Source organism: Rhineura floridana, chromosome 4, assembly GCF_030035675.1.
Source record: "Rhineura floridana isolate rRhiFlo1 chromosome 4, rRhiFlo1.hap2, whole genome shotgun sequence".
NCBI lineage: Eukaryota > Metazoa > Chordata > Lepidosauria > Squamata > Rhineuridae > Rhineura > Rhineura floridana.
The window spans coordinates 10,753,192-10,765,457 of NC_084483.1; the positions used below are offsets into that span (position 1 = coordinate 10,753,192).

Consider the following 12,266-nt stretch of genomic DNA (forward strand, 5'->3'; position numbering starts at 1 on the left):
TCAAGTATATAAATACATAAACAAAACAATATTTGGGGCTTTTTAGTTTAGGAAAAAGGTGTAAAAGGGAGGGGCATGGTAGAGATATATAAAATTCAGCACAGTGGGAGAAGGTGGATAGGGAGAAGTTTCCCCCCTCTCTCAAAATACTAGAACCCAGGGTCATCTAATGAAGCTGAATGTTGGAAGATTCAGGAAAGATAAAAGGAAGCACTTTCACACAATACACAATTTAACTATGAAATTTGCTCCCACAAAATGTAGTGATGGCCATCAACTGTGAAGGCTTTAAAAGGGGATTAAACAAATTCATGGAAGTTAAGACTATTAATTGCGGCTAATTATGGTGCCTCTGTACTACCTCCAATATTGGAGGCAGTACACCTCTGAAAAACAGTTGCTTGGAATCACAAGTGGGGAGAGTACTGTTGCACTCATATCCTGCTTGCAGGTTTCCCACCAGCATCTAGTTGGCCCTGTGAGAACAGGATGCTGGACTAGATGGGTCTTTGGCTTGATTCAGCAGTGCTCTTTTTTGTCATGATAGCTAGTTGAAAATGAGACCGGTTGCTGAGAGGCAACAGCAGCTGGGGAGACCTGTTGTCTTCAAGCCCTGCTGATGGAAGCATTTGGCTGACGAGCATAAGAAACCGGCTGCAGGGTTAGATGGCCCATTGGTCTGATTCAGCAGGGCTGCACTTTAGCAGACTCTGCAAATGTTTCCTTGATAGAGTATGTGGAGTCTGCAGGAGATTTGGATGAATATCTCTTCTTGGTGTGTCATGAGGTGTCTTCCAGCAAGGTTTATGTATTGGATGAAGTTTTATGAAATGTGGAAGCTTCAATTACAGTATCCCACTAAAGCACATGGGAAGACTACATACAGCTAAGAAATAGAATATAGATTAAACTCATATACTTCACATTCTCCATTCCTAGCAGAAGTATGAAGTGAGTGGGAAGCTGTCCTTTCCACACATGTTCTATAAAATACTCCCCCCCCCGAATAGGATTCAGTGGAGGTTTTGACCCACTATAGTTTATAGTGGGGAGGATGAAGAAAAAGATATATTTCCTAATTTTATTTACTCTTGGCAATAAAAGTATTGTTGGTTAAACAATCTCACTAGTGATCTAACCATCAGAGCAGTCTTGTGTGCTAGTTTTAACAGTTATGCCTTATCTGCTGTGTCTTGTGACTTAAAACAACTTGCATGTATTTGTTATGAGTGGCTATGGAATACGAGCATCTATTCAGGTATCTGAGGAACTGGACAGAAAACCCCACGATGGTCTGGTCTTGCTTCCATTATAAATCTTCCATTCCAAATGTTCCCTTGTTAAAAGATATCATATTTGCTAGAAACTTCAGAACGTAAAGCCGAGCATTTGTCCTAAAGTTGGTAGTGTATAGCTTGATTGTAATCCCTTTCTGCATATGTCCCAAGATGATGTACAAAATAATTATACCTTGATGGTTTCTTTCTTTTCTCTGATTTGGAGCCGCATCCTCAGATTGAATTTATTGACGTTTCTGTTTTGAATCAGGTTGATGCTGACATAAGGCATCAGTGTCTCTTAAATGTTGCTATGCTTTAATCATAAACATCAGGTACGTAGGGCCCCGCTTTTCGGTGTTCTGATAATACGGCGGTTTTCAGTTAGAGTAAGGCTCCACTCATATGGCGCTTTTCCTGCCTTTATGGTGTTTATCGGGCGTCAGGCGCTATTTTATTGACAGAGTTCTGCTTTTCAGCAGTTTTTGCTTTTAGGCGGGAGTCTGGAACCCGCGGTATGAGTGGGGCCCTACTGTACAGGTAAAGAAGGAAGGGTCATCCCTGTTGCTAGCTCAACAGAGCATCTAAAATATTGATTAAATGCAGACAGCAGTGAGTGGCAACCTCTATTATTCAGTGTTTTCCCTTCATCCTTTGAGCTGATGTGTCTAACAAAGGAGATTCCATGAGGCTTCATTTCGTATGATGTGAAGGTTGTCATCTTCATGAGCAACAAACTAATAAACATTTGGTGAACCTTTATAACTGGATAGCCTCAGCAATATCCAGAAAGGGAGCTAAATGTGATACAGTCATCAAGGATTTGTGGTGTACCAGTAGGTTTCTTGTTCATTGAGAGCTGTTGGTATGTACTATATTGAAAGGTAGCCTTGACATGGATGTGTGTTTCATCTAGGGCAGATGTGGGGAACTTTGCTCTTCCAGATGTTGCTGAACTACAACTCCCATCGCCCATGCTATTGGCCGTGCTTGCTGGGGCTGATAAGAGTTGTAGTTCAGCAACATCTGGAGGGCCAAAGGTTCTGCACACTTGGTCTTAGACCAAAGACACTAGCTTGTATTGGCAGTATGAAAAAATAGGCAGCAGAAGTTTTGTCAAGAAGCAGGTAGCTGGTTGCATTGGGGAAGGATATAATCTCATAGTTAAAGCAGAATTAGCTTGTCTCATGAAGGAATGCAGTAGGACTGTTTCTTCCATCATTACTTTAGTATATGACAATGCAAATAACGAAGGATTATTGCCTTCTAGAGTGCAGATGCCATTCGGATTTTTTTTAGATTTCCTCTCCTGGAAAGATAATAAGTGTTACCACTTTGACATAGGCAGCTTTCAGATGCAAAGTCAAACAATGGGTTGGGCATGATGTCTGAATGCAGTCTTAGATTTTATTGGTTAATACAAGCACCTCGGGGGCATTTGTGACATCGTGACTAGAATGGTGGGACAAACTGTACTTAGGCTATGATCCAAAGAACTTGGCAACTAGTTCCATGAGCCCAGAGAACTTCTGGTCTGTTTTGAACAGCAGCCCCCTTCTCCTGCAATGTTATACAGAAAATCTACTTGGAAACTGAGGGGAGTTTCAGTTTGTGATTTGGCATAGGGGGCTGCCCTTCATAGAAAAAATTCCTACTATTCAAACCTCAGCCCTTAAATACACTCAGATTAACTGTGGATCCTGGCCATAGTTTGCAGGTCTGGTAAAATAGATCATCCGTTGGTACTTTGTATTTTAACAAGAAACATGCACATTTTTAATCTTCTTGAAATTGGAGCTATGCCTTCCCTAAGGCCTGTATTGGTGTTTAAGATGTCACTGATTCAGTTCACGTGCATAGTTAATAAACAAGATTGTTTGCTGTGGATCAGTGGTGTCAGGTATTGGGAAGTGCAATTTCTTGTCTTTAATTTAGTTTCTTGTCTTAGATCCACCAATCCGGTGACCCATCTGATTTAATGGCTACTGGAACCCTGCTAGCTGTACAGGTTTCCTTGTCTTTCTAACAACATTAGGAGTGCTATTGGGATTTCGTTCAAGGAAAGGAGTAGATACACCAAGCTGAAGATGATTGGCTGCTCTCTTTTGACAGACAAGTGTGAAAAGGAAACCCCATTCGAATCCCCATTCATTCTGGATTGGTGGATCTGAAGCACAGAAACAGAGTTTCAGGTAAGAAATTCCCTGTACTCAATAGTGTTACGAATGTGGAGTTTGGCTAAGCAAAAGCTGGCTTCATAGAGTTTACAAAACACTGAAGCCTTAAATGATGACAGGTCTGTTCGTTATATTTATTTCACTATACCATTTTCCTCATGGATAAGATTTCTAAATTGCTTATCTGCTAATGCAATAAAAAGTCATTTGTGGATTCTGAGTAAAATACATGGTTCTCTTAAATTAAAAAAAGGAAAATCTGTACATTTCTAGTTTATGGCTTTGTAGTATGAAGGCTGGCTTTTACTATCATTGTTAGTTGTGTTGTGAAGTGTTCATATAGTTTATAGTTTTGGCTTTCATAAGCGAGTCTTAGCCATATTAAAGCAGCTTGATTTTGAAGTACTGTGGGATGACATGTTTTGACTAAACCTAGGAGACTAGGAGCAGCATTGACAGGCTTAATAACCAACAGTGTAATCCTATGCATGTTCACTCAGAAGTAAGTGAACATGGACTTACTTCCTAGCAGGTGTGTTTAGGATTGCAGCTCAGATCTATTTTAAAGCTATTTAGACGAAGTTAGATAGGCTAACTTGTATAACGGTTGCTTTCTGGAAGTAGCTACCAAGCAGGGAAGTTTACCTGATCCATTCTGGAAATGTTTTTCAAACTTGGAAGTGAGTTCAAACTTGAAAAGTGATCCTCTGGGAGGGCTTGAAGAAAAAGAGAAAATGTTTTCCTGTTAAAAGAATCAACATTGCAAATCCACGAAAAGTGCTAGCCCGCATTTTTTTAACTAGCCTGCTGCCTTGAAACATTTCCCCAGACTTTTCATTAGTTTTTCATGTGTCCCATCCCACCTGGTGCTTGAAATTTGGGCCTATTTATGCATGTGGTAAAATCTGCCAGTCTAAACTCAAGTTTGATTATTCAAATAGGCCACATGCATACTACAAAGTCTAAAACAATAGTTTGGCAACATAAAACTCTTTGTTTTCACTGCTAGACATTACCACTCTGGAAATTGTTTTATACAAAGTTATTCTGCTGTCTCCAGGCCAAATGTTACTACTAGTAATGAAAGTATTTTAGAAACAACAGTTCTGGATTACCCCTGCAATCATTGTTACTTGAGAAAATTCCTTCTCGTTTACAAAATTTCTCTGATCTGTTCTTCGAACAATATCTGCATTCTGCATTGGTCTCCATTTGAGACTGATCCTTATATATCTAAAATGCAAGCAAGTCCATTTGACAAGGAGAAGAACTGATTGAACAGGCATTGCAAAACACCTTAAGCTATGCGGCAGTTGCCAAGCCAAACAAAGAATTTGGAAGACAGACTTGTGCTGGGCTGGTACTTGGCATCTAGGTGATTTTTAAAACATTTTTTGCAGCTTGAGACACCTCCCCGCCCCCAGAAAAACTCATGGGGAATTGCTTATTTTGTAAAGATGTCACTTGGGGCTGCTCTGCAAAAGAAATGGAAAAATTCAAAAGGGGATTATAGAAATCAATTTTATGTAGTTACATAAAAGCTGTTTTGGGATTTGACTCCTTTTCTAAAAGGAACAGTATTTTAAGAACTGCTGCTCCACTCCCATGTTAGAGTGTGATAGACTTTGAGCTAAGGTCTTTTTTAGTTGTATGTTCTCATTAAAAAGTACAATGAGGGATCTCTGGGTCCCAGAAGGTCTGTTTTCTTCCATTCCAAGCTTTGGTGTTAGATCTTTTTCTTTTTCTTTTGCTGTGACAGCTGGATCTGTTGCTGGATAAAATTGCTGATTCACTGATTTCCTTCTTCTCTTTGCAGTGAATCTATACAGTGAATCACGAGGCTACATAAACTGCTGCTTACTAGCTGTGTTTTTGTAGGCTCCAAAACCTGTGAATGATACTGGCTGCTGTGTTATGTGTTTTGTTCGTTCCACAACTTTTTCAGATGCCTTCTCTGAGTCACTGCACAATGAGTAGTACACCTCACTTACTTCCCATCTGAATAGCCAGCGCTTATAGCATCATTTTTTATAGTCATGTTTGCCTTGAGTAATGCAAAAAGCTCTGCTGGCCTTGAGCTTATTAACGGGCTTGAATCTATCCTTTTCTCTTAGCTTTTTCTAGCCAGGGCTGCATACACACCGTACAGTTAAAGCACATGACTTCCCCTCAGAGACTCCTGGGAAATGTAGTTTGTTAAGGGTGCTGGGAATTGTGAGGGGTAAACTACAGTTCTCAGGATTCTTTGGGGGAAGCAATGTGTTTTAAATGTATGGTGTGTATACAGCAAGGGCTGGAGAACCTGTAGCTCTCCAGATGTTGTTGCACTAAAACTCCCAGCAGCCCCAACCAACATGGCCAGTGGTCAGGAATGATGGGAGTTGTAGTTCAGCAACATCTGGAGGGCCACAGGTTCCCCATGCTTGTTTTAGACACTATTTCTAAGATTGTCATTTATCTGCTACATCCGTATGGCGACCCTATGAATAGGGTTTTCCTGAGACTGAGAAGCAGTGACTGGCCCAAGTTCACCCAGTGAGCTTCATGGCTATGTGGGGATTTGAACCCTGGTCTCCCAGGTCCTAGTCCAACACCTTAGGATATGAGATATGGAAAGAAGTGTCCCTTTAAAGAGCTGAGGTCCCAAGCCATATAAGGCTTCCCAGGTCAAGACCAGCATTTGGAATTAGGCCCAGGAATGAATTGGAAGCCAGAATCTGTCATCCTTTTAAAATAAATGCCTGAAGCCATAAATTAGGCCAGCTCCAGACACTCTTGGATGAGACCGATTATCTGGATCCATTTCAGTCAGGTTTCAGGCCTGGTTTTGGCATAGAAACAGCCTTGGTCACCCTGTATTATGACCTCTGTCGGGAGAGAGACAAGGGGAGTGTGACTCTGTGGATTCTCCTTGATCTCTCAGCGGCTTTCGTTTCCATCGACCATGGTATCCTTCTGGGGAGACTGGCTGAGTTGGGAGTGGGAGGGACTGCATGTTGGTGGTTCCACTCCTACTTGGCAGGTTGGCTCCAGAAGGTGGTTCTTGGGGAACATTGCTCGGCACCCTGGATTCTCCAGTATGGGGTTCCGCAGGGGTCAGTTCTGTCCCTCATGCTGTTCAACATCTACATGAAACCATTGGGTGCAGTCATCCAGAATTTTGGAGTGCGTTGCCATCAGTATGCTGTTGACATGCAGCTCTATTTCTCCTTTTCATCTTCTTCAGGTGAGGCTGTCAATGTGCTGAACCGGTGCCTGGCTGCGACAATGGACTGGATGAGGGCTAATAAACTGAGGCTCAGTCCAGACAAGATGCTGTTAGTGGGTGGTTCTTCTGACTGGATGGTGGATGTCCAACCTGTCCTGGATGGAGTTTCACTCCCCCTGAAGGAGCAGGTTCGTAGTTTGGGGGTTCTTCTAGAACCATCTCTGTCACTTGAGGCTCAGGTAGCCTCAGTGGCACGGAGTGCCTTCTACCAACTTCGGTTGGTGGCCCAGCTACGCTGCTATCTGGACAGGGATAACCTGGCTTCAGTTGTCCATGCTCTGGTAACCTCCAAGTTAGATTGCTGCAATGCGCTTTCCGTGGGGTTTCCTTTGAAGACGGTTCGGAAACTGCAGCTTGTGCAAAATGCAGCAGCCAGATTGGTAACAGGGACTAGACAGTTCAAACATATGAAACCGATTCTGGCCCGCTTGCATTGGCTGCCTGTATGTTTCCAAGCTCGATTGAAGGTGCTGGTTTTAACTTATAAAGCCTTACACTGCTTGGGACCACAGTACGTGATGGAACGCCTCTCCCGACATGAACCCACCTGTACACTATGCTCAACATCAAAGGCCCTCCTCCGGGTGCCTACTCCAAGGGAACCTCAGAGGATGGCAACAAAAGAGAGGGCCTTCTCAATGATGGCCCCCAAATTATGGAATGGTTTCTATGATGAGGTACGCCTGGCACCAACAGTGTTATCTTTTCAGCGCCAGGTCAAGACTTTCCTCTTCTCCCAGGCATGTTAGTATTTTAGCATGTGTTTTTAAATTGTTTTTTTTAATGTGTTTTTTAAATTTGTGTATTTGTTTTTAATGTTTTTAATTGTTGTAAACCACCCAGAGAGCTTTGGCTATAGGGCGGTATATAAATGCAATAAATAATAATAATGATGATGGTTTGCCTTCAAGTCGATTATGACTTATGGCGACCCTATGAATAGGGTTTTCATGGTAAGCAGTATTCAGAAGGGGTTTACCATTGCCTTCCTCTGAGGCTGAGAGGCAGTGATTGGCCCAAGGTCACCCAGTGAGCTTCATGGCTGTGTGGGGATTCGAATTCTGGTCTTCCAGGTCGTAGTCCAACACCTTAACCACTACACCACACTGGCTGTATATTATTATTATTATTATTATTATTATTAATAATAATAATAATAATAATAATAATCTTTTAAAATAAATGTCTGAAGCCATAAATTAAGTCACTTGCCAGATGACCAGTAGTGACCCCCCTCGTTTTTTGTTTTGGTTAGTTTGTCTGTCCTTGTCTGCATCTATAAAACGAGAGGAGAATTTACTAGATCTTGCAATTACTTTAGAAAAGATTGGAATACCTAGTGGAACGCCTCTCCCGATATGAAACTACCCGTTCACTATGTTCAACATCTAAGGCCCTCCTCCGAGTTCCGACTCACAGAGAAGCTCGGAGGGTCGTAACAAGATCTAGGGCCTTTTCAGTGGCTGCCCCCGAATTATGGAACAGTCTCCCTGATGAGGTCCGCCTGGCGCCTACACTTTTATCTTTTTGGCGCCAGGTGAAAACCTTTTTATTCTCCCAGGCATTTTAATCTATTTTTAAGCTTTTAACGTATATTAGGTTGTTTATTGTTTGGTATTTACGCTCTACTGTTTTGTGATTTTATTGTATTTTATCCTATGTTGTGCACCGCCCTGAGAGCCTTCGGGCTGTGGGCGGTATATAAATCGAATAAAATAAAATAAATAAATAAAATACTGGCTGTCCAGAATGGCAACTCCCCTATCTTCTATATCAGTGTTCCTCAACCTTTTTTAAACTCATGCCCCCTCTTTTTAACCCATTCCAATATAAAAATCCTGCGCGCACCCTTCAAACCTGGCTCCCATAATAATTCTGAACTATTATGCACCTGTGATGATGTGCAGATCACGGAATAAGCCACATGCGATTTTCTCACCTTCTGAATATAACATTTCATACTTCTATATTTTAATATTGTTAGTTACTTACACTGTACATATTTTTTGGAAACACTCACTCCCCCTCCCCTGGTTGAGAAACACTGCTCTAGATAGAAACTCTGTTCAATTATTTTTAGCCCATCTGTTAATATAAACTGACATTATAATGGCAAAAACTGCAGCAGGATCAGAACAATAAATATCTTGAATACATGGCAATAATGCAATTGTGGCCAAATGCATTCCTTCAAAATTATAGGCAGTCAGCTGCCCTTCCTTGAGCAAGGATTGAACGTGGGTTCACATACATAAGTTACTGCTGAAGTGGGGGAAACTGCACTTCTTAATGGAGCAAGTTTTGCCTGAGGGTTTATAGCAGTGGTTGGGGAATCATTTTCAGCATGTGCGCTGAAATCCCATCTGAGCAAACCTCTAGCGTCCACATGTCAGTGGTGGGCAGGTCCAGAGGCAAAAGTGGATGGAACAATGAAAATAAATTTTACCTTTGTACACACTCACACCCTCTTCATCCTCCATCCGATCCAAGCAGGCAAGCTTTATTTGAATTCAAGCAGACATTCTAGCCAGGCAAAAACACTTGAGGAGTGTGTGCAGCAGGACTGGTAAGGGGTAGGGCCTGGGAAGAGAATGTGTCGCTGGAGAGTGTCCAGAGGGTCAGCTACAGGGGCCTGGAGAGCCACATTTGCCTCCCCGGGCCTGAGATTCTCCATTGCTGATCTATAGCCTGGCAAGTTCCTTAAACCCCGGTTCCTGCTGTGCAGCCCGTGATTGTTACTATTTCTTGGTGATAATAATTGACTTTGCATGCTTAAAGAAAATGCTCTTAGCTGATCCTCTTCAGTTTAAGACAGTGGAGAAAATAATATGTATATTTTTATAAATACAAGGATATTAACATGCAGAGGACTGAACATCTTAGAATAATGTTCGAGTGTTTGAACAGTCAAAACTAGGCCAACACATATGTAGGTCACACTTGGGATATTCTTTAATGGAGGTGTCTCAACAGACATGCTGTTTCCACGTATAGGAAAATGAACACATTGCTGAATTCAGCATGTGCATGTGATTTTGTTACTTCTTAAAGGGCTTGGAGTGATTCAGCTTATATGGTAAGAGACCAAGCTTCGAATTGGAAAGTTTTCTGGTTTGAATCTTGCCTCTCCCATGATCACACTAGATGGACTTAGTCAAACCATTTTCTCTCTCTCTGCCTCCCCCAACCAACTTCTGGCAGTATGGGAGTAATAATAGTGGCTTCTCTTACAGTATTGTCATGATTCCAGTAGAATATCTGTGAAGCACTTGAAGTATCCAATGCTATATAAATGCCAACTATCAGTATTGTTAGAGCCAGCATCTGATTGATTGGGGCCAATTTTACAGAACTCTCTTAAAAATCTGAGACTGCTAATGCATACATGCCAATTGAATAGCATTAAACAACTAAGGCTACAGTCCAATACATGTCTACTCAGAAGTAAGCTCCATTGGGTTCCATGGGACCTACTTGCAGGTAAGTGTATTGGATTGCAGCCTTAGTTGTTTTTTAAAAAGACAAGGAAACATTCTTGTTTTGAGAATAAGACATTTTAGCATACAGGCACCAAAATGAGCTGTGAGCAATGTGGACAATTACACACCACAGTTTTTTGACAGTCACAAAGAACATATTCTTACTTGTTTATGCTGAGTTGTTGCAAAACATTAAAGTGGAAGTAAAACACCAGAGGCTCCTCTTGAGTTGCTTACTGTGCAGCTTGGGGATGGGTGAGGTGTCTCTTGTGTCTTTGGGACCGTGTTGCCTGGGGTGGGCTTACTTTGCCCAGCTGTACTCTCTCACCCCACTGGTGTAGTGACAGCAGAAGGCACTTTAGAAAGAACAGTCTGAGTTTAGGCTTGGGGCCAAGTTAGACATGGTGGTGACAGGGCCATGGTTTACCTCTCTGAAATCTGTCTCTTTTGGGTACTTTTTAGTGCCAGAGCTTGGCTGAAGGCAAGTGAGCTCAGCCAGGAGGATAGCTTTTGAGGGGAAAGGGTAGGGAGAGATGAGTGACTGGTGTGCGCCGCTCTCCTCACCTGCGTGTCCTTTTTTCTTTTAAAATGCTTTTTAGGGGCATGGCCTGCATTTGAACCAATGGATCGACTATCATTGTGTGTGCCATTTGGCCTGTAGGGAACCCAAGAAGCCTGGCTTTAGATAGAAACTGTACAACACAAATGAACAGCCCACTTAGTCGTTGGGTGTGGGAGCAACTAACCACAAATTCTGGCTTAGTGTCATGTTCAAACTGGTGATCATGGTTATCTTTGTTCAAAACAAACCATGATGTGAATCTGAGGTTTGTTCTTGGCTTACTAGTCATGGTTCGTTTGAGTGAAACAAACCACAATACCTGGTTCAGACATATTCAGACAATTAATAAATGGTTTGTTGCTCCCACATGCACTAGAGGAGGAGCAAAGTGAAAAACGACATCATTATTCACAGTAAATCATTAACTGTTTCCCATGATGTGAGAATTGTGTTAATATGGTTGCTTAAGAGCTACAGTTTCAGGGGACTGAGGTCACAATGCCTTCTTTCTCAGTTTGGTCTGCTTTTCCTATGCTACAAAGAGTTGGGCTGTGTCAGGGAGAGAATTGTGCCCATTCCTGCTTGGGCTCTTTTAGCAGAACTCCTAACTGACAGTCCCTAGTGTCAATGTCTCTTGCTGTTGGATAACAGAAGTATTGCTAGTGACCTTTTGCAAATAACAGTCATTTTTAGATGGGATTTACCTTAGGGTGTTAGGTATTTTGCAAAGTTTAGGATTTAATTAACCTATTTTATTGACTGCAGTCAATCTTACGGTTTCCATTCTTTTATATACATCTTATATACACAGAGGTTTTGTCTCTTTGTTGCCTTGGATTTCAGTTAGATCTCATGAATCTATAACATGGGTAGCCAACGTGGTATCCTCTAGATATTGTAGGACTACAGCTACAGTCAACCCCAGCCAGCATGGCCAATATTCAGGGATGATGAGAGTTGTAGTCCACAACTTCTGAAGGGAACTGCATTGTCGGTCTCTAATCTAGAAGGAAGACTTTGAAAACAGAATGGACTTTCATTGTTTAGTACCTTGCTGTGGGTTTATACCATCCTATGCCAAATAGCTATTAATAGAAAGATCTTTCCTAGTAATTTGTTTGAGGAGAAAACCACACACATTAAAGCTGATGGATACGAGTTAGTCTTTCACAAATAGAAACTGAGCCCAGTGACTATGAACGTTAACTATATTTTGCGGTTGCTAGCAGATTGCATCTAAGATCATTATTTGCTGACTTTTTAGTGACTAAAGACAAATCTTGAAATATCTCCTTGAAGAAATGGTCTAGATTGAACCTTTCATAATTAACTGTTTGGAGCAGCAGGTATAAACTCATCTGTGTGGATTTTCTCTGTAATAACAAAGTGCTTAGATGAAAAACAGTATCTATCCTGGCTTATTATAGTGTGTGAATGTAGCTCACAGTATTCCTCTTTCATTTTAAGATGGTTGTGATATAACAGGAGTAAAATATTTCTTCA

General features: G+C 41.6%; 1 protein-coding gene across 6 annotated transcripts in view; it reads left to right on the forward strand.

Moving 5' to 3' along the window:
- Positions 1–12,266, forward strand: part of FBXW11 (F-box and WD repeat domain containing 11) — a 101,827-nt gene that overhangs the window by 9,790 nt on the left and 79,771 nt on the right. For 2 of the 6 annotated variants that reach the window (XM_061622468.1, XM_061622470.1), the window contains exon 2: positions 3,390–3,469. The exons of 3 other annotated variants lie outside the window; for them this stretch is intronic. The gene's annotated coding sequence lies outside the window, so the exon portion shown is untranslated. Of the gene's footprint in view, positions 1–3,389; positions 3,470–6,830; positions 6,851–12,266 lie in introns of those variants that run through there. One more of the 6 variants, XM_061622467.1, reaches the window with a different exon arrangement.